Below are 17084 nucleotides of genomic sequence, written 5' to 3'. Positions count from 1 at the left end.
GGTTTTATAAGAGTACCTGTTTATTAAAACATATTAATCCTTGCGTAGTGATTGTGTATCTTTTCGTGTTTAAGATTACAATACATATAAAGAAGAATTCATAGCAGGAAACACATTTTCATCATCAACAATAAATTATTTATGCATTTTTTACTATTAATGTTGGTGCTATGGCTTAGTGATTAAAGCGCCTGTCTCATAAACAGGAAATCCTGAGTTCAAATCTCAGCAGCACCAAACTGTTTTCTCCATGCTTTCCGAATAATTTTCATCAAACACATGTTGAATACAATTTAAGAATAAACATCTGGTTCTATGAACTTTAGAATAAGTTATCTTAAAAATTAAATAAAATGATTGGTATTGTGAAGATTTTTGTAGGAATGCATTGACTGAAATAGGGAAAAGAAAATGACAAAGAACAAGATAGAGGTGAATGATCACTCTATTGTTGAATTCAACTAATCCATTCTTCAGCAAGGTATAGTTTAAAATGATATGAATAGGGTAAACTTCAAATTAGAGAGGTGTTTTTGAATAAATGAAGAGTCTTCTTTCATCTTAAGTGTTTGAGTAGAGAAGTGTGTGAACTTAGGAAAGAATATGAAAGTGAAAAAGCAATATTCTCTTGAACACCATAAAGAAAAGTGTTTCAAATTTAAGAATCAAGTGGGTGCTGTGGCTTAGCTGGTTAAAGCGCCTGTCTAGTAAACTGGAAATCCTGAGTTCAACTCTCAGCAGCGCCTTGCTTTTCTCATTGTTATATAACAAATCATTTTCATTAGGTCTTATTCCGATACAATTAAAATGTAAAAGTCTGATTCATCTTACCGTTGAAAAGATCATCTTAAACCTTATAAAAACACAAGTATTTTCAAGATTATAGAATGAATACTGTTATTGCAAAATGAAAAAAACTACATATCTATGAGAAATACGTAGATGAAATTTCTACCTAGATTTGAGCAATATTAATACCTTCATGAAACAAAATTGTAAAGAATTCAAGAAATGAAATTGGGTTTCATAAGAGTACCTGTTTATTAAAACATATTAATCCTTGCGTAGTGATTGAGTATCTTTTCGTGTTTAAGATTACAATACATATAAAGAAGAATTTATGGCAGAACACACAATTTCATCATCAACAATAAATTATTTATGCATTTTTTACTATTAACGTTGGTGCTGTGGCTTAGTGGTTAAAGCGCCTGTCTCGTAAACAGGAAATCCTGAGTTCAAATCTCAGCAGCACCTAACTCTTTTCTCCATGCTTTCCGAAGAATTTTCATCAAACAAGTGTTGAATACAATTTAAGAATAAACATCTGGTTCTATGAACTTTAGAATACGTTATCTTAAAAATTAAATAAAATGATTGGTATTGTGAAGATTTTTGTAGGAATGCATTGACTGAAATAGGGAAAAGAAAATGACAAAGAACAAGATAGAGGTGAATGATCACTCTATTGTTGAATTCAAGTAATCCATTCTTCAGCAAGGTATAGTTTAAAATGATATGAATAGGGTAAACTTCAAATTAGAGAGGTGTTTTTGAATAAATGAAGAGTCTTCTTTCATCTTAAGTGTTTGAGTAGAGAAGTGTGTGAACTTAGGAAAGAATATGAAAGTGAAAAAGCAATATTCTCTTGAACACCATAAAGAAAAGTGTTTCAAATTTAAGAATCAAGTGGGTGCTGTGGCTTAGCTGGTTAAAGCGCCTGTCTAGTAAACTGGAAATCCTGAGTTCAACTCTCAGCAGCGCCTTGCTTTTCTCATTGTTATATAACAAATCATTTTCATTAGGTCTTATTCCGATACAATTAAAATGTAAAAGTCTGATTCATCTTACCGTTGAAAAGATCATCTTAAACCTTATAAAAACACAAGTATTTTCAAGATTATAGAATGAATACTGTTATTGCAAAATGAAAAAAACTACATATCTATGAGAAATACGTAGATGAAATTTCTACCTAGATTTGAGCAATATTAATACCTTCATGAAACAAAATTGTAAAGAATTCAAGAAATGAAATTGGGTTTCATAAGAGTACCTGTTTATTAAAACATATTAATCCTTGCGTAGTGATTGAGTATCTTTTCGTGTTTAAGATTACAATACATATAAAGAAGAATTTATGGCAGAACACACAATTTCATCATCAACAATAAATTATTTATGCATTTTTTACTATTAACGTTGGTGCTGTGGCTTAGTGGTTAAAGCGCCTGTCTCGTAAACAGGAAATCCTGAGTTCAAATCTCAGCAGCACCTAACTCTTTTCTCCATGCTTTCCGAAGAATTTTCATCAAACAAGTGTTGAATACAATTTAAGAATAAACATCTGGTTCTATGAACTTTAGAATACGTTATCTTAAAAATTAAATAAAATGATTGGTATTGTGAAGATTTTTGTAGGAATGCATTGACTGAAATAGGGAAAAGAAAATGACAAAGAACAAGATAGAGGTGAATGATCACTCTATTGTTGAATTCAAGTAATCCATTCTTCAGCAAGGTATAGTTTAAAATGATATGAATAGGGTAAACTTCAAATTAGAGAGGTGTTTTTGAATAAATGAAGAGTCTTCATTCATCTTAAGTGTTTGAGTAGAGAAGTGTGTGAACTTAGAAAAGAATATGAAAGTGAAAAAGCAATATTCTCTTGAACACCATAAAGAAAAGTGTTTCAAAATTAAGACTCAAGTGGGTGCTGTGGCTTAGCTGGTTAAAGCGCATGTCTAGTTAACAGGAGATCCTGAGTTCAACACTCAGCAGCGCCTTGCTTTTCTCATTGTTATATAACAAATCATTTTCATTAGGTCTTATTCCGATACAATTAAAATATAAAAGTCTGATTCATCTTACTGTTGAAAAGATCATCTTAAACCTTATAAAAACCCAAGTATTTTTAAGATTATAGAATGAATACTGTTATTGCAAAATGAAAAAAAACTACATATCTATGAGAAAGACGTAGATGAAATTTCTACCTAGATTTGAGCAATATTAATACCTTCATGAAACAAAATGGTAAAGAATTCAAGAAATGAAATTGGGTTTTATAAGAGTACCTGTTTATTAAAACATATTAATCCTTGCGTAGTGATTGAGTATCTTTTCGTGTTTAAGATTACAATACATATAAAGAAGAATTTATGGCAGAAAACACATTTTCATCATCAACAATAAATTATTTATGCATTTTTTACTATTAACGTTGGTGCTGTGGCTTAGTGGTTAAAGCGCCTGTCTCGTAAACAGGAAATCCTGAGTTTAAATCTCAGCAGCACCTAACTGTTTTCTCCATGCTTTCCGAATAATTTTCATCAAACAAGTGTTGAATACAATTTAAGAATAAACATCTGGTTCTATGAACTTTAGAATACGTTATCTTAAAAATTAAATAAAATGATTGGTATTGTGAAGATTTTTGTAGGAATGCATTGACTGAAATAGGGAAAAGAAAATGACAAAGAACAAGATAGAGATGAATGATCACTCTATTGTTGAATTCAAGTAATCCATTCTTCAGCAAGGTATAGTTTAAAATGATATGAATAGGGTAAACTTCAAATTAGAGAGGTGTTTTTGAATAAATGAAGAGTCTTCATTCATCTTAAGTGTTTGAGTAGAGAAGTGTGTGAACTTAGAAAAGAATATGAAAGTGAAAAAGCAATATTCTCTTGAACACCATAAAGAAAAGTGTTTCAAAATTAAGACTCAAGTGGGTGCTGTGGCTTAGCTGGTTAAAGCGCATGTCTAGTTAACAGGAGATCCTGAGTTCAACACTCAGCAGCGCCTTGCTTTTCTCATTGTTATATAACAAATCATTTTCATTAGGTCTTATTCCGATACAATTAAAATATAAAAGTCTGATTCATCTTACTGTTGAAAAGATCATCTTAAACCTTATAAAAACCCAAGTATTTTTAAGATTATAGAATGAATACTGTTATTGCAAAATGAAAAAAAACTACATATCTATGAGAAAGACGTAGATGAAATTTCTACCTAGATTTGAGCAATATTAATACCTTCATGAAACAAAATGGTAAAGAATTCAAGAAATGAAATTGGGTTTTATAAGAGTACCTGTTTATTAAAACATATTAATCCTTGCGTAGTGATTGTGTATCTTTTCGTGTTTAAGATTACAATACATATAAAGAAGAATTCATAGCAGGAAACACATTTTCATCATCAACAATAAATTATTTATGCATTTTTTACTATTAATGTTGGTACTGTGGCTTAGTGATTAAAGCGCCTGTCTCGTAAACAGGAAATCCTGAGTTCAAATCTCAGCAGCACCTAACTGTTTTCTCCATGCTTTCCGACTAATTTTCATCAAACACATGTTGAATACAATTTAAGAATAAACATCTGGTTCTATGAACTTTAGAATAAGTTATCTTAAAAATTAAATAAAATGATTGGTATTGTGAAGATTTTTGTAGGAATGCATTGACTGAAATAGGGAAAAGAAAATGACAAAGAACAAGATAGAGGTGAATGATCACTCTATTGTTGAATTCAACCAATCCATTCTTCAGCAAGGTATAGTTTAAAATGATATGAATAGGGTAAACTTCAAATTAGAGAGGTGTTTTTGAATAAATGAAGAGTCTTCTTTCATCTTAAGTGTTTGAGTAGAGAAGTGTGTGAACTTAGAAAAGAATATGAAAGTGAAAAAGCAATATTCTCTTGAACACCATAAAGAAAAGTGTTTCAAATTTTAGAATCAAGTGGGTGCTGTGGCTTAGCTGGTTAAAGCGCCTGTCTAGTAAACTGGAAATCCTGAGTTCAACTCTCAGCAGCGCCTTGCTTTTCTCATTGTTATATAACAAATCATTTTCATTAGGTCTTATTCCGATACAATTAAAATATAAAAGTCTGATTCATCTTACTGTTGAACAGATCATCTTGAACCTTATAAAAAGCCAAGAATTTTCAAGATTATAGAATGAATACAGTTATTGCAAAATGAAAAAAATACATATCTATGAGAAAGAAGTAGATGAAATTTCTACCTAGATTTGAGCAATATTAATACCTTCATGAAAAAAATTGTAAAGAATTCAAGAAATGAAATTGGGTTTTATAAGAGTACCTGTTTATTAAAACATATTAATCCTTGCGTAGTGATTGAGTATCTTTTCGTGTTTAAGATTACAATACATATAAAGAAGAATTTATAGCAGAAAACACATTTTCATCATCAACAATAAATTATTTATGCATTTTCTACTATTAACGTTGGTGCTGTGGCTTAGTGGTTAAAACGCCTGTCTCGTAAACAGGAAATCCTGAGTTCAAATCTCAGCAGCACCTAACTGTTTTCTCCAGGCTTTCCGAATAATTTTCATTAAACAAGTGTTGAATACAATTTAAGAATAAACGTCTGGTTCTATGAACTTTAGAATAAGTTATCTTAAAAATGAAATAAAATACTTGGTATTGTGAAGATTTTTGTAGGCATGCATTGATTGAAAAAGGGAAAAGAAAATGACAAAGAAAAAGATAGAGGTGAATGATCACTCTATTGTTGAATTCAACTAATCCATTCTTCAGCAAGGTATAGTTTAAAATGATATGAATAGGGTAAACTTCAAATTAGAGAGGTGTTTTTGAATAAATGAAGAGTCTTCATTCATCTTAAGTGTTTGAGTAGAGAAGTGTGTGAACTTAGAAAAGAATATGAAAGTGAAAAAGCAATATTCTCTTGAACACCATAAAGAAAAGTGTTTCAAAACTAAGAATCAAGTGGGTGCTGTGGCTTAGCTGGTTAAAGCGCCTGTCTAGTAAACAGGAGATACTGAGTTCAACTCTCAGCAGCTCCTTGCTTTTCTCATTGTTATATAACAAATCATTTTCATTAGGTCTTATTCCGATACCATTAAAATATAAAAGTCTGATTCATCTTACTGTTGAAAAGATCATCTTAAACCTTATAAAAACCCAAGTATTTTCAAGATTATAGAATGAATACTGTTATTGCAAAATGAAAAAAAACTACATATCTATGAGAAAGACGTAGATGAAATTTCTACCTAGATTTGAGCAATATTAATACCTTCATGAAACAAAATTGTAAAGAATTCAAGAAATGAAATTGTGTTTTATAAGAGTACCTGTTTATTAAAACATATTAATCCTTGCGTAGTGATTGTGTATCTTTTCGTGTTTAAGATTACAATACATATAAAGAAGAATTCATAGCAGGAAACACATTTTCATCATCAACAATAAATTATTTATGCATTTTTTACTATTAATGTTGGTGCTGTGGCTTAGTGATTAAAGCGCCTGTCTCGTAAACAGGAAATCCTGAGTTCAAATCTCAGCAACACCTAACTGTTTTCTCCATGCTTTCCGAATAATTTTCATCAAACACATGTTGAATACAATTTAAGAATAAACATCTGGTTCTATGAACTTTAGAATAAGTTATCTTAAAAATTAAATAAAATGATTGGTATTGTGAAGATTTTTGTAGGAATGCATTGACTGAAATAGGGAAAAGAAAATGACAAAGAACAAGATAGAGGTGAATGATCACTCTATTGTTGAATTCAAGTAATCCATTCTTCAGCAAGGTATAGTTTAAAATGATATGAATAGGGTAAACTTCAAATTAGAGAGGTGTTTTTGAATAAATGAAGAGTCTTCTTTCATCTTAAGTGTTTGAGTAGAGAAGTGTGTGAACTTAGAAAAGAATATGAAAGTGAAAAAGCAATATTCTCTTGAACACCATAAAGAAAAGTGTTTCAAATTTAAGAATCAAGTGGGCGCTGTGGCTTAGCTGGTTAAAGCGTCTGTCTAGTAAACTGGAGATCCTGAGTTCAACTCTCAGCAGCGCCTTGCTTTTCTCATTGTTATATAACAAATCATTTTCATTAGGTCTTATTCCGATACAATTAAAATATAAAAGTCTGATTCATCTTACTGTTGAAAAGATCATCTTAAACCTTATAAAAACCAATGTATTTTCAAGATTATAGAATGAATACTGTATTGCAAAATGAAAAAAACTACATATCTATGAGAAAGACGTAGATGAAATTTCTACCTAGATTTGAGCAATATTAATACCTTCATGAAACAAAATTGTAAAGAATTCAAGAAATGAAATTGGGTTTTATAAGAGTACCTGTTTATTAAAACATATTAATCCTTGATTAGTGATTGAGTATCTTTTCGTGTTTAAGATTACAATACATATAAAGAAGAATTTATGGCAGAAAACACATTTTCATCATCAACAATAAATTATTTATGCATTTTTAACTATTAACGTTGGTGCTGTGGCTAAGTGGTTAAAGCGCCTGTCTCGTAAACAGGAAATCATGAGTTCAAATCTCAGCAGCACCTAACTGTTTTCTCCATGCTTTCCGAATAATTTTCATCAAACAAGTGTTGAAAACAATTTAAGAATAAACATCTGGTTCTATGAACTTTAGAATACGTTATCTTAAAAATAAAATAAAATGATTGGTATTGTGAAGATTTTTGTAGGAATGCATTGACTGAAATAGGGAAAAGAAAATGACAAAGAACAAGATATAGGTGAATGATCACTCTATTGTTGAATTCAAGTAATCCATTCTTCAGCAAGGTATAGTTTAAAATGATATGAATAGGGTAAACTTCAAATTAGACAGGTGTTTTTGAATAAATGAAGAGTCTTCATTCATCTTAAGTGTTTGAGTAGAGAAGTGTGTGAACTTAGAAAAGAATATGAAAGTGAAAAAGCAATATTCTCTTGAACACCATAAAGAAAAGTGTTTCAAATTTAAGACTCAAGTGGGTGCTGTGGCTTAGCTGGTTAAAGTGCGTGTCTAGTTAACAGGAGATCTTCAGTTCAACACTCAGCAGCGCCTTGCTTTTATCATTGTTATATAACAAATCATTTTCATTAGGTCTTATTCTGATACAATTAAAATATAAAAGTCTGATTCTTCTTACTGTTGAAAAGATAATCTTAAACCTTATAAAACCCCAAGTATTTTCAAGATTATAGAATGAATACTGTTATTGCAAAATTAAAAAAAACTACATATCTATGAGAAAGACGTAGATGAAATTTCTACCTAGATTTGAGCAATATTAATACCTTCATGAAACAAAATTGTAAAGAATTCAAGAAATGAAATTGGGTTTTATAAGAGTACCTGTTTATTAAAACATATTAATCCTTGCATAGTGATTGTGTATCTTTTCGTGTTTAAGATTACAATACATATAAAGAAGAATTCATAGCAGGAAACACATTTTCATCATCAACAATAAATTATTTATGCATTTTTTACTATTAATGTTGTGCTGTGGCTTAGTGATTAAAGCGCCTGTCTCATAAACAGGAAATCCTGAGTTCAAATCTCAGCAGCACCTAACTGTTTTCTCCATGCTTTCCGAATAATTTTCATCAAACACATGTTGAATACAATTTAAGAATAAACATCTGGTTCTATGAACTTTAGAATAAGTTATCTTAAAAATTAAATAAAATGATTGGTATTGTGAAGATTTTTGTAGGAATGCATTGACTGAAATAGGGAAAAGAAAATGACAAAGAACAAGATAGAGGTGAATGATCACTCTATTGTTGAATTCAAGTAATCCATTCTTCAGCAAGGTATAGTTTAAAATGATATGAATAGGGTAAACTTCAAATTAGAGAGGTGTTTTTGAATAAATGAAGAGTCTTCATTCATCTTAAGTGTTTGAGTAGAGAAGTGTGTGAACTTAGAAAAGAATATGAAAGTGAAAAAGCAATATTCTCTTGAACACCATAAAGAAAAGTGTTTCAAAATTAAGAATCAAGTGGGTGCTGTGGCTTAGCTGGTTAAAGCGCCTGTCTAGTAAACTGGAAATCCTGAGTTCAACTCTCAGCAGCGCCTTGCTTTTCTCATTGTTATATAACAAATCATTTTCATTAGGTCTTATTCCGATACAATTAAAATGTAAAAGTCTGATTCATCTTACTGTTGAAAAGATCATCTTAAACCTTATAAAAACACAAGTATTTTCAAGATTATAGAATGAATACTGTTATTGCAAAATGAAAAAAACTACATATCTATGAGAAATACGTAGATGAAATTTCTACCTAGATTTGAGCAATATTAATACCTTCATGAAACAAAATTGTAAAGAATTCAAGAAATGAAATTGGGTTTCATAAGAGTACCTGTTTATTAAAACATATTAATCCTTGCGTAGTGATTGAGTATCTTTTCGTGTTTAAGATTACAATACATATAAAGAAGAATTTATGGCAGAACACACAATTTCATCATCAACAATAAATTATTTATGCATTTTTTACTATTAACGTTGGTGCTGTGGCTTGGTGGTTAAAGCGCCTGTCTCGTAAACAGGAAATCCTGAGTTCAAATCTCAGCAGCACCTAACTGTTTTCTCCATGCTTTCCGACTAATTTTCATCAAACACATGTTGAATACAATTTAAGAATAAACATCTGGTTCTATGAACTTGACAATAAGTTATCTTAAAAATTAAATAAAATGATTGGTATTGTGAAGATTTTTGTAGGAATGCATTGACTGAAATAGGGAAAAGAAAATGACAAAGAACAAGATAGAGGTGAATGATCACTCTATTGTTGAATTCAAGTAATCCATTCTTCAGCAAGGTATAGTTTAAAATGATATGAATAGGGTAAACTTCAAATTAGAGAGGTGTTTTTGAATAAATGAAGAGTCTTCATTCATCTTAAGTGTTTGAGTAGAGAAGTGTGTGAACTTAGAAAAGAATATGAAAGTGAAAAAGCAATATTCTCTTGAACACCATAAAGAAAAGTGTTTCAAAATTAAGAATCAAGTGGATGCTGTGGCTTAGCTGGTTAAAGCGCCTGTCTAGTAAACAGGAGATCCTGGGTTCAACTCTCAGCAGCGCCTTGCTTTTCTCATTGTTATATAACAAATCATTTTCATTAGGTCTTATTCCAATACAATTAAAATATAAAAGTCTGATTCATCTTACTGTTGAAAAGATCATCTTAAACCTTATAAAAACCCAAGTATTTTCAAGATTATAGAATGAATACTGTTATTGCAAAATGAAAAAAACTACATATCTATGAGAAAGACGTAGATGAAATTTCTACCTAGATTTGAGCAATATTAATACCTTCATGAAACAAAATTGTAAAGAATTCAAGAAATGAAATTGGGTTTTATAAGAGTACCTGTTTATTAAAACATATTAATCCTTGCGTAGTGATTGAGTATCTTTTCGTGTTTAAGATTACAATACATATAAAGAAGAATTCATAGCAGGAAACACATTTTCATCATCAACAATAAATTATTTATGCATTTTTTACTATTAATGTTGGTGCTGTGGCTTAGTGATTAAAGCGCCTGTCTCATAAACAGGAAATCCTGAGTTCAAATCTCAGCAGCACCTAACTGTTTTCTCCATGCTTTCCGAATAATTTTCATCAAACACATGTTGAATACAATTTAAGAATAAACATCTGGTTCTATGAACTTTAGAATAAGTTATCTTAAAAATTAAATAAAATTATTGGTATTGTGAAGATTTTTGTAGGAATGCATTGACTGAAATAGGGAAAAGAAAATGACAAAGAACAAGATAGAGGTGAATGATCACTCTATTGTTGAATTCAAGTAATCCATTCTTCAGCAAGGTATAGTTTAAAATGATATGAATAGGGTAAACTTCAAATTAGAGAGGTGTTTTTGAATAAATGAAGAGTCTTCATTCATCTTAAGTGTTTGAGTAGAGAAGTGTGTGAACTTAGAAAAGAATATGAAAGTGAAAAAGCAATATTCTCTTGAACACCATAAAGAAAAGTGTTTCAAAATTAAGACTCAAGTGGGTGCTGTGGCTTAGCTGGTTAAAGTGCGTGTCTAGTTAACAGGAGATCCTCAGTTCAACACTCAGCAGCGCTTTGCTTTTCTCATTGTTATATAACAAATCATTTTCATTAGGTCTTATTCTGATACAATTAAAATATAAAAGTCTGATTCTTCTTACTGTTGAAAAGATCATCTTAAACCTTATAAAAACCCAAGTATTTTCAAGATTATAGAATGAATACTGTTATTGCAAAATGAAAAAAAACTACATATCTATGAGAAAGACGTAGATGAAATTTCTACCTAGATTTGAGCAATATTAATACCTTCATGAAACAAAATTGTAAAGAATTCAAGAAATGAAATTGGGTTTCATAAGAGTACCTGTTTATTAAAACATATTAATCCTTGCGTAGTGATTGAGTATCTTTTCGTGTTTAAGATTACAATACATGTAAAGAAGAATTTATGGCAGAACACACAATTTCATCATCAACAATAAATTATTTATGCATTTTTTACTATTAACGTTGGTGCTGTGGCTTAGTGGTTAAAGCGCCTGTCTCGTAAACAGGAAATCCTGAGTTCAAATCTCAGCAGCACCTAACTCTTTTCTCCATGCTTTCCGAAGAATTTTCATCAAACAAGTGTTGAATACAATTTAAGAATAAACATCTGGTTCTATGAACTTTAGAATACGTTATCTTAAAAATTAAATAAAATGATTGGTATTGTGAAGATTTTTGTAGGAATGCATTGACTGAAATAGGGAAAAGAAAATGACAAAGAACAAGATAGAGGTGAATGATCACTCTATTGTTGAATTCAAGTAATCCATTCTTCAGCAAGGTATAGTTTAAAATGATATGAATAGGGTAAACTTCAAATTAGAGAGGTGTTTTTGAATAAATGAAGAGTCTTCATTCATCTTAAGTGTTTGAGTAGAGAAGTGTGTGAACTTAGAAAAGAATATGAAAGTGAAAAAGCAATATTCTCTTGAACACCATAAAGAAAAGTGTTTCAAAATTAAGAATCAAGTGGATGCTGTGGCTTAGCTGGTTAAAGCGCCTGTCTAGTAAACAGGCGATCCTGGGTTCAACTCTCAGCAGCGCCTTGCTTTTCTCATTGTTATATAACAAATCATTTTCATTAGGTCTTATTCCGATACAATTAAAATATAAAAGTCTGATTCATCTTAATTGTTGAAAAGATCATCTGAAACCTTATAAAAACCCAAGTATTTTCAAGATTATAGAATGAATACTGTTATTGCAAAATGAAAAAAACTACATATCTATGAGAAAGACGTAGATGAAATTTCTACCTAGATTTGAGCAATATTAATACCTTCATGAAACAAAATTGTAAAGAATTCAAGAAATGAAATTGGGTTTTATAAGAGTACCTGTTTATTAAAACATATTAATCCTTGCATAGTGATTGAGTATCTTTTCGTGTTTAAGATTACAATACATATAAAGAAGAATTTATGGCAGAAAACACATTTTCATCATCAACAATAAATTATTTATGCATTTTTTACTATTAACGTTGGTGCTGTGGCTTAGTGGTTAAAGCGCCTGTCTCGTAAACAGGAAATCCTGAGTTCAAATCTCAGCAGCACCTAACTGTTTTCTCCATGCTTTCCGAATAATTTTCATCAAACAAGTGTTGAATACAATTTAAGAATAAACATCTGGTTCTATGAACTTTAGAATACGTTATCTTAAAAATTAAATAAAATGATTGGTATTGTGAAGATTTTTGTAGGAATGCATTGACTGAAATAGGGAAAAGAAAATGACAAAGAACAAGATAGAGATGAATGATCACTCTATTGTTGAATTCAAGTAATCCATTCTTCAGCAAGGTATAGTTTAAAATGATATGAATAGGGTAAACTTCAAATTAGAGAGGTGTTTTTGAATAAATGAAGAGTCTTCATTCATCTTAAGTGTTTGAGTAGAGAAGTGTGTGAACTTAGAAAAGAATATGAAAGTGAAAAAGCAATATTCTCTTGAACACCATAAAGAAAAGTGTTTCAAAATTAAGACTCAAGTGGGTGCTGTGGCTTAGCTGGTTAAAGCGCATGTCTAGTTAACAGGAGATCCTGAGTTCAACACTCAGCAGCGCCTTGCTTTTCTCATTGTTATATAACAAATCATTTTCATTAGGTCTTATTCCGATACAATTAAAATATAAAAGTCTGATTCATCTTACTGTTGAAAAGATCATCTTAAACCTAATAAAACCCCAAGTATTTTTAAGATTATAGAATGAATACTGTTATTGCAAAATGAAAAAAAACTACATATCTATGAGAAAGACGTAGATGAAATTTCTACCTAGATTTGAGCAATATTAATACCTTCATGAAACAAAATTGTAAAGAATTCAAGAAATGAAATTGGGTTTTATAAGAGTACCTGTTTATTAAAACATATTAATCCTTGCGTAGTGATTGTGTATCTTTTCGTGTTTAAGATTACAATACATATAAAGAAGAATTCATAGCAGGAAACACATTTTCATCATCAACAATAAATTATTTATGCATTTTTTACTATTAATGTTGGTGCTGTGGCTTAGTGATTAAAGCGCCTGTCTCATAAACAGGAAATCCTGAGTTCAAATCTCAGCAGCACCTAACTGTTTTCTCCATGCTTTCCGAATAATTTTCATCAAACACATGTTGAATACAATTTAAGAATAAACATCTGGTTCTATGAACTTTAGAATAAGTTATCTTAAAAATTAAATAAAATGATTGGTATTGTGAAGATTTTTGTAGGAATGCATTGACTGAAATAGGGAAAAGAAAATGACAAAGAACAAGATAGAGGTGAATGATCACTCTATTGTTGAATTCAACTAATCCATTCTTCAGCAAGGTATAGTTTAAAATGATATGAATAGGGTAAACTTCAAATTAGAGAGGTGTTTTTGAATAAATGAAGAGTCTTCTTTCATCTTAAGTGTTTGAGTAGAGAAGTGTGTGAACTTAGGAAAGAATATGAAAGTGAAAAAGCAATATTCTCTTGAACACCATAAAGAAAAGTGTTTCAAATTTAAGAATCAAGTGGGTGCTGTGGCTTAGCTGGTTAAAGCGCCTGTCTAGTAAACTGGAAATCCTGAATTCAACTCTCAGCAGCGCCTTGCTTTTCTCATTGTTATATAACAAATCATTTTCATTAGGTCTTATTCCGATACAATTAAAATGTAAAAGTCTGATTCATCTTACTGTTGAAAAGATCATCTTAAACCTTATAAAAACACAAGTATTTTCAAGATTATAGAATGAATACTGTTATTGCAAAATGAAAAAAACTACATATCTATGAGAAATACGTAGATGAAATTTCTACCTAGATTTGAGCAATATTAATACCTTCATGAAACAAAATTGTAAAGAATTCAAGAAATGAAATTGGGTTTCATAAGAGTACCTGTTTATTAAAACATATTAATCCTTGCGTAGTGATTGAGTATCTTTTCGTGTTTAAGATTACAATACATATAAAGAAGAATTTATGGCAGAACACACAATTTCATCATCAACAATAAATTATTTATGCATTTTTTACTATTAACGTTGGTGCTGTGGCTTAGTGGTTAAAGCGCCTGTCTCGTAAACAGGAAATCCTGAGTTCAAATCTCAGCAGCACCTACCTCTTTTCTCCATGCTTTCCGAAGAATTTTCATCAAACAAGTGTTGAATACAATTTAAGAATAAACATCTGGTTCTATGAACTTTAGAATACGTTATCTTAAAAATTAAATAAAATGATTGGTATTGTGAAGATTTTTGTAGGAATGCATTGACTGAAATAGGGAAAAGAAAATGACAAAGAACAAGATAGAGATGAATGATCACTCTATTGTTGAATTCAAGTAATCCATTCTTCAGCAAGGTATAGTTAAAATGATATGAATAGGGTAAACTTCAAATTAGAGAGGTGTTTTTGAATAAATGAAGAGTCTTCATTCATCTTAAGTGTTTGAGTAGAGAAGTGTGTGAACTTAGAAAAGAATATGAAAGTGAAAAAGCAATATTCTCTTGAACACCATAAAGAAAAGTGTTTCAAAATTAAGACTCAAGTGGGTGCTGTGGCTTAGCTGGTTAAAGCGCATGTCTAGTTAACAGGAGATCCTGAGTTCAACACTCAGCAGCGCCTTGCTTTTCTCATTGTTATATAACAAATCATTTTCATTAGGTCTTATTCCGATACAATTAAAATATAAAAGTCTGATTCATCTTACTGTTGAAAAGATCATCTTAAACCTAATAAAACCCCAAGTATTTTTAAGATTATAGAATGAATACTGTTATTGCAAAATGAAAAAAAACTACATATCTATGAGAAAGACGTAGATGAAATTTCTACCTAGATTTGAGCAATATTAATACCTTCATGAAACAAAATTGTAAAGAATTCAAGAAATGAAATTGGGTTTTATAAGAGTACCTGTTTATTAAAACATATTAATCCTTGCGTAGTGATTGTGTATCTTTTCGTGTTTAAGATTACAATACATATAAAGAAGAATTCATAGCAGGAAACACATTTTCATCATCAACAATAAATTATTTATGCATTTTTTACTATTAATGTTGGTGCTGTGGCTTAGTGATTAAAGCGCCTGTCTCATAAACAGGAAATCCTGAGTTCAAATCTCAGCAGCACCTAACTGTTTTCTCCATGCTTTCCGAATAATTTTCATCAAACACATGTTGAATACAATTTAAGAATAAACATCTGGTTCTATGAACTTTAGAATAAGTTATCTTAAAAATTAAATAAAATGATTGGTATTGTGAAGATTTTTGTAGGAATGCATTGACTGAAATAGGGAAAAGAAAATGACAAAGAACAAGATAGAGGTGAATGATCACTCTATTGTTGAATTCAACTAATCCATTCTTCAGCAAGGTATAGTTTAAAATGATATGAATAGGGTAAACTTCAAATTAGAGAGGTGTTTTTGAATAAATGAAGAGTCTTCTTTCATCTTAAGTGTTTGAGTAGAGAAGTGTGTGAACTTAGGAAAGAATATGAAAGTGAAAAAGCAATATTCTCTTGAACACCATAAAGAAAAGTGTTTCAAATTTAAGAATCAAGTGGGTGCTGTGGCTTAGCTGGTTAAAGCGCCTGTCTAGTAAACTGGAAATCCTGAATTCAACTCTCAGCAGCGCCTTGCTTTTCTCATTGTTATATAACAAATCATTTTCATTAGGTCTTATTCCGATACAATTAAAATGTAAAAGTCTGATTCATCTTACTGTTGAAAAGATCATCTTAAACCTTATAAAAACACAAGTATTTTCAAGATTATAGAATGAATACTGTTATTGCAAAATGAAAAAAACTACATATCTATGAGAAATACGTAGATGAAATTTCTACCTAGATTTGAGCAATATTAATACCTTCATGAAACAAAATTGTAAAGAATTCAAGAAATGAAATTGGGTTTCATAAGAGTACCTGTTTATTAAAACATATTAATCCTTGCGTAGTGATTGAGTATCTTTTCGTGTTTAAGATTACAATACATATAAAGAAGAATTTATGGCAGAACACACAATTTCATCATCAACAATAAATTATTTATGCATTTTTTACTATTAACGTTGGTGCTGTGGCTTAGTGGTTAAAGCGCCTGTCTCGTAAACAGGAAATCCTGAGTTCAAATCTCAGCAGCACCTACCTCTTTTCTCCATGCTTTCCGAAGAATTTTCATCAAACAAGTGTTGAATACAATTTAAGAATAAACATCTGGTTCTATGAACTTTAGAATACGTTATCTTAAAAATTAAATAAAATGATTGGTATTGTGAAGATTTTTGTAGGAATGCATTGACTGAAATAGGGAAAAGAAAATGACAAAGAACAAGATAGAGGTGAATGATCACTCTATTGTTGAATTCAAGTAATCCATTCTTCAGCAAGGTATAGTTTAAAATGATATGAATAGGGTAAACTTCAAATTAGAGAGGTGTTTTTGAATAAATGAAGAGTCTTCATTCATCTTAAGTGTTTGAGTAGAGAAGTGTGTGAACTTAGAAAAGAATATGAAAGTGAAAAAGCAATATTCTCTTGAACACCATAAAGAAAAGTGTTTCAAAATTAAAAATCAAGTGGATGCTGTGGCTTAGCTGGTTAAAGCGCCTGTCTAGTAAACAGGAGATCCTGGGTTCAACTCTCAGCAGCGCCTTGCTTTTCTCATTGT

At 30.3% G+C, this 17084-nt stretch overlaps 15 non-coding genes across 15 annotated transcripts; all 15 read left to right on the top strand.

Moving 5' to 3' along the window:
* Nucleotides 1–164: 164 nt before the first annotated feature.
* TRNAM-CAU (transfer RNA methionine (anticodon CAU)) lies at nucleotides 165–237 on the top strand. Its single transcript has one exon. It is a non-coding gene; the product is annotated as a tRNA-Met (tRNA).
* Nucleotides 238–1184: 947 nt separating this feature from the next.
* On the top strand, nucleotides 1185–1257 carry TRNAT-CGU (transfer RNA threonine (anticodon CGU)). The gene has a single exon. It is a non-coding gene; the product is annotated as a tRNA-Thr (tRNA).
* A 947-nt stretch (nucleotides 1258–2204) lies between these two features.
* Nucleotides 2205–2277, top strand: TRNAT-CGU (transfer RNA threonine (anticodon CGU)). Its single transcript has one exon. It is a non-coding gene; the product is annotated as a tRNA-Thr (tRNA).
* Nucleotides 2278–3225: 948 nt separating this feature from the next.
* Nucleotides 3226–3298, top strand: TRNAT-CGU (transfer RNA threonine (anticodon CGU)). The gene has a single exon. It is a non-coding gene; the product is annotated as a tRNA-Thr (tRNA).
* Nucleotides 3299–5264: 1966 nt separating this feature from the next.
* On the top strand, nucleotides 5265–5337 carry TRNAT-CGU (transfer RNA threonine (anticodon CGU)). The gene has a single exon. It is a non-coding gene; the product is annotated as a tRNA-Thr (tRNA).
* Nucleotides 5338–6793: 1456 nt separating this feature from the next.
* Nucleotides 6794–6867, top strand: TRNAT-AGU (transfer RNA threonine (anticodon AGU)). Its single transcript has one exon. It is a non-coding gene; the product is annotated as a tRNA-Thr (tRNA).
* A 437-nt stretch (nucleotides 6868–7304) lies between these two features.
* TRNAT-CGU (transfer RNA threonine (anticodon CGU)) lies at nucleotides 7305–7377 on the top strand. Its single transcript has one exon. It is a non-coding gene; the product is annotated as a tRNA-Thr (tRNA).
* A 1967-nt stretch (nucleotides 7378–9344) lies between these two features.
* Nucleotides 9345–9417, top strand: TRNAT-CGU (transfer RNA threonine (anticodon CGU)). The gene has a single exon. It is a non-coding gene; the product is annotated as a tRNA-Thr (tRNA).
* Nucleotides 9418–10364: 947 nt separating this feature from the next.
* Nucleotides 10365–10437, top strand: TRNAM-CAU (transfer RNA methionine (anticodon CAU)). The gene has a single exon. It is a non-coding gene; the product is annotated as a tRNA-Met (tRNA).
* Nucleotides 10438–11385: 948 nt separating this feature from the next.
* On the top strand, nucleotides 11386–11458 carry TRNAT-CGU (transfer RNA threonine (anticodon CGU)). The gene has a single exon. It is a non-coding gene; the product is annotated as a tRNA-Thr (tRNA).
* A 948-nt stretch (nucleotides 11459–12406) lies between these two features.
* TRNAT-CGU (transfer RNA threonine (anticodon CGU)) lies at nucleotides 12407–12479 on the top strand. The gene has a single exon. It is a non-coding gene; the product is annotated as a tRNA-Thr (tRNA).
* Nucleotides 12480–13427: 948 nt separating this feature from the next.
* TRNAM-CAU (transfer RNA methionine (anticodon CAU)) lies at nucleotides 13428–13500 on the top strand. Its single transcript has one exon. It is a non-coding gene; the product is annotated as a tRNA-Met (tRNA).
* Nucleotides 13501–14447: 947 nt separating this feature from the next.
* On the top strand, nucleotides 14448–14520 carry TRNAT-CGU (transfer RNA threonine (anticodon CGU)). Its single transcript has one exon. It is a non-coding gene; the product is annotated as a tRNA-Thr (tRNA).
* A 947-nt stretch (nucleotides 14521–15467) lies between these two features.
* TRNAM-CAU (transfer RNA methionine (anticodon CAU)) lies at nucleotides 15468–15540 on the top strand. Its single transcript has one exon. It is a non-coding gene; the product is annotated as a tRNA-Met (tRNA).
* A 947-nt stretch (nucleotides 15541–16487) lies between these two features.
* TRNAT-CGU (transfer RNA threonine (anticodon CGU)) lies at nucleotides 16488–16560 on the top strand. Its single transcript has one exon. It is a non-coding gene; the product is annotated as a tRNA-Thr (tRNA).
* The last annotated feature ends 524 nt before the right edge of the window (nucleotides 16561–17084 follow it).

The sequence above is a fragment of the Lissotriton vulgaris genome, chromosome 12, assembly GCF_964263255.1.
Source record: "Lissotriton vulgaris chromosome 12, aLisVul1.2, whole genome shotgun sequence".
NCBI classification, from domain to species: Eukaryota; Metazoa; Chordata; class Amphibia; order Caudata; family Salamandridae; genus Lissotriton; species Lissotriton vulgaris.
The sequence above is the reverse complement of the archived record's forward strand: the minus strand, read 5'-3'. Positions and strand labels throughout refer to the sequence as shown.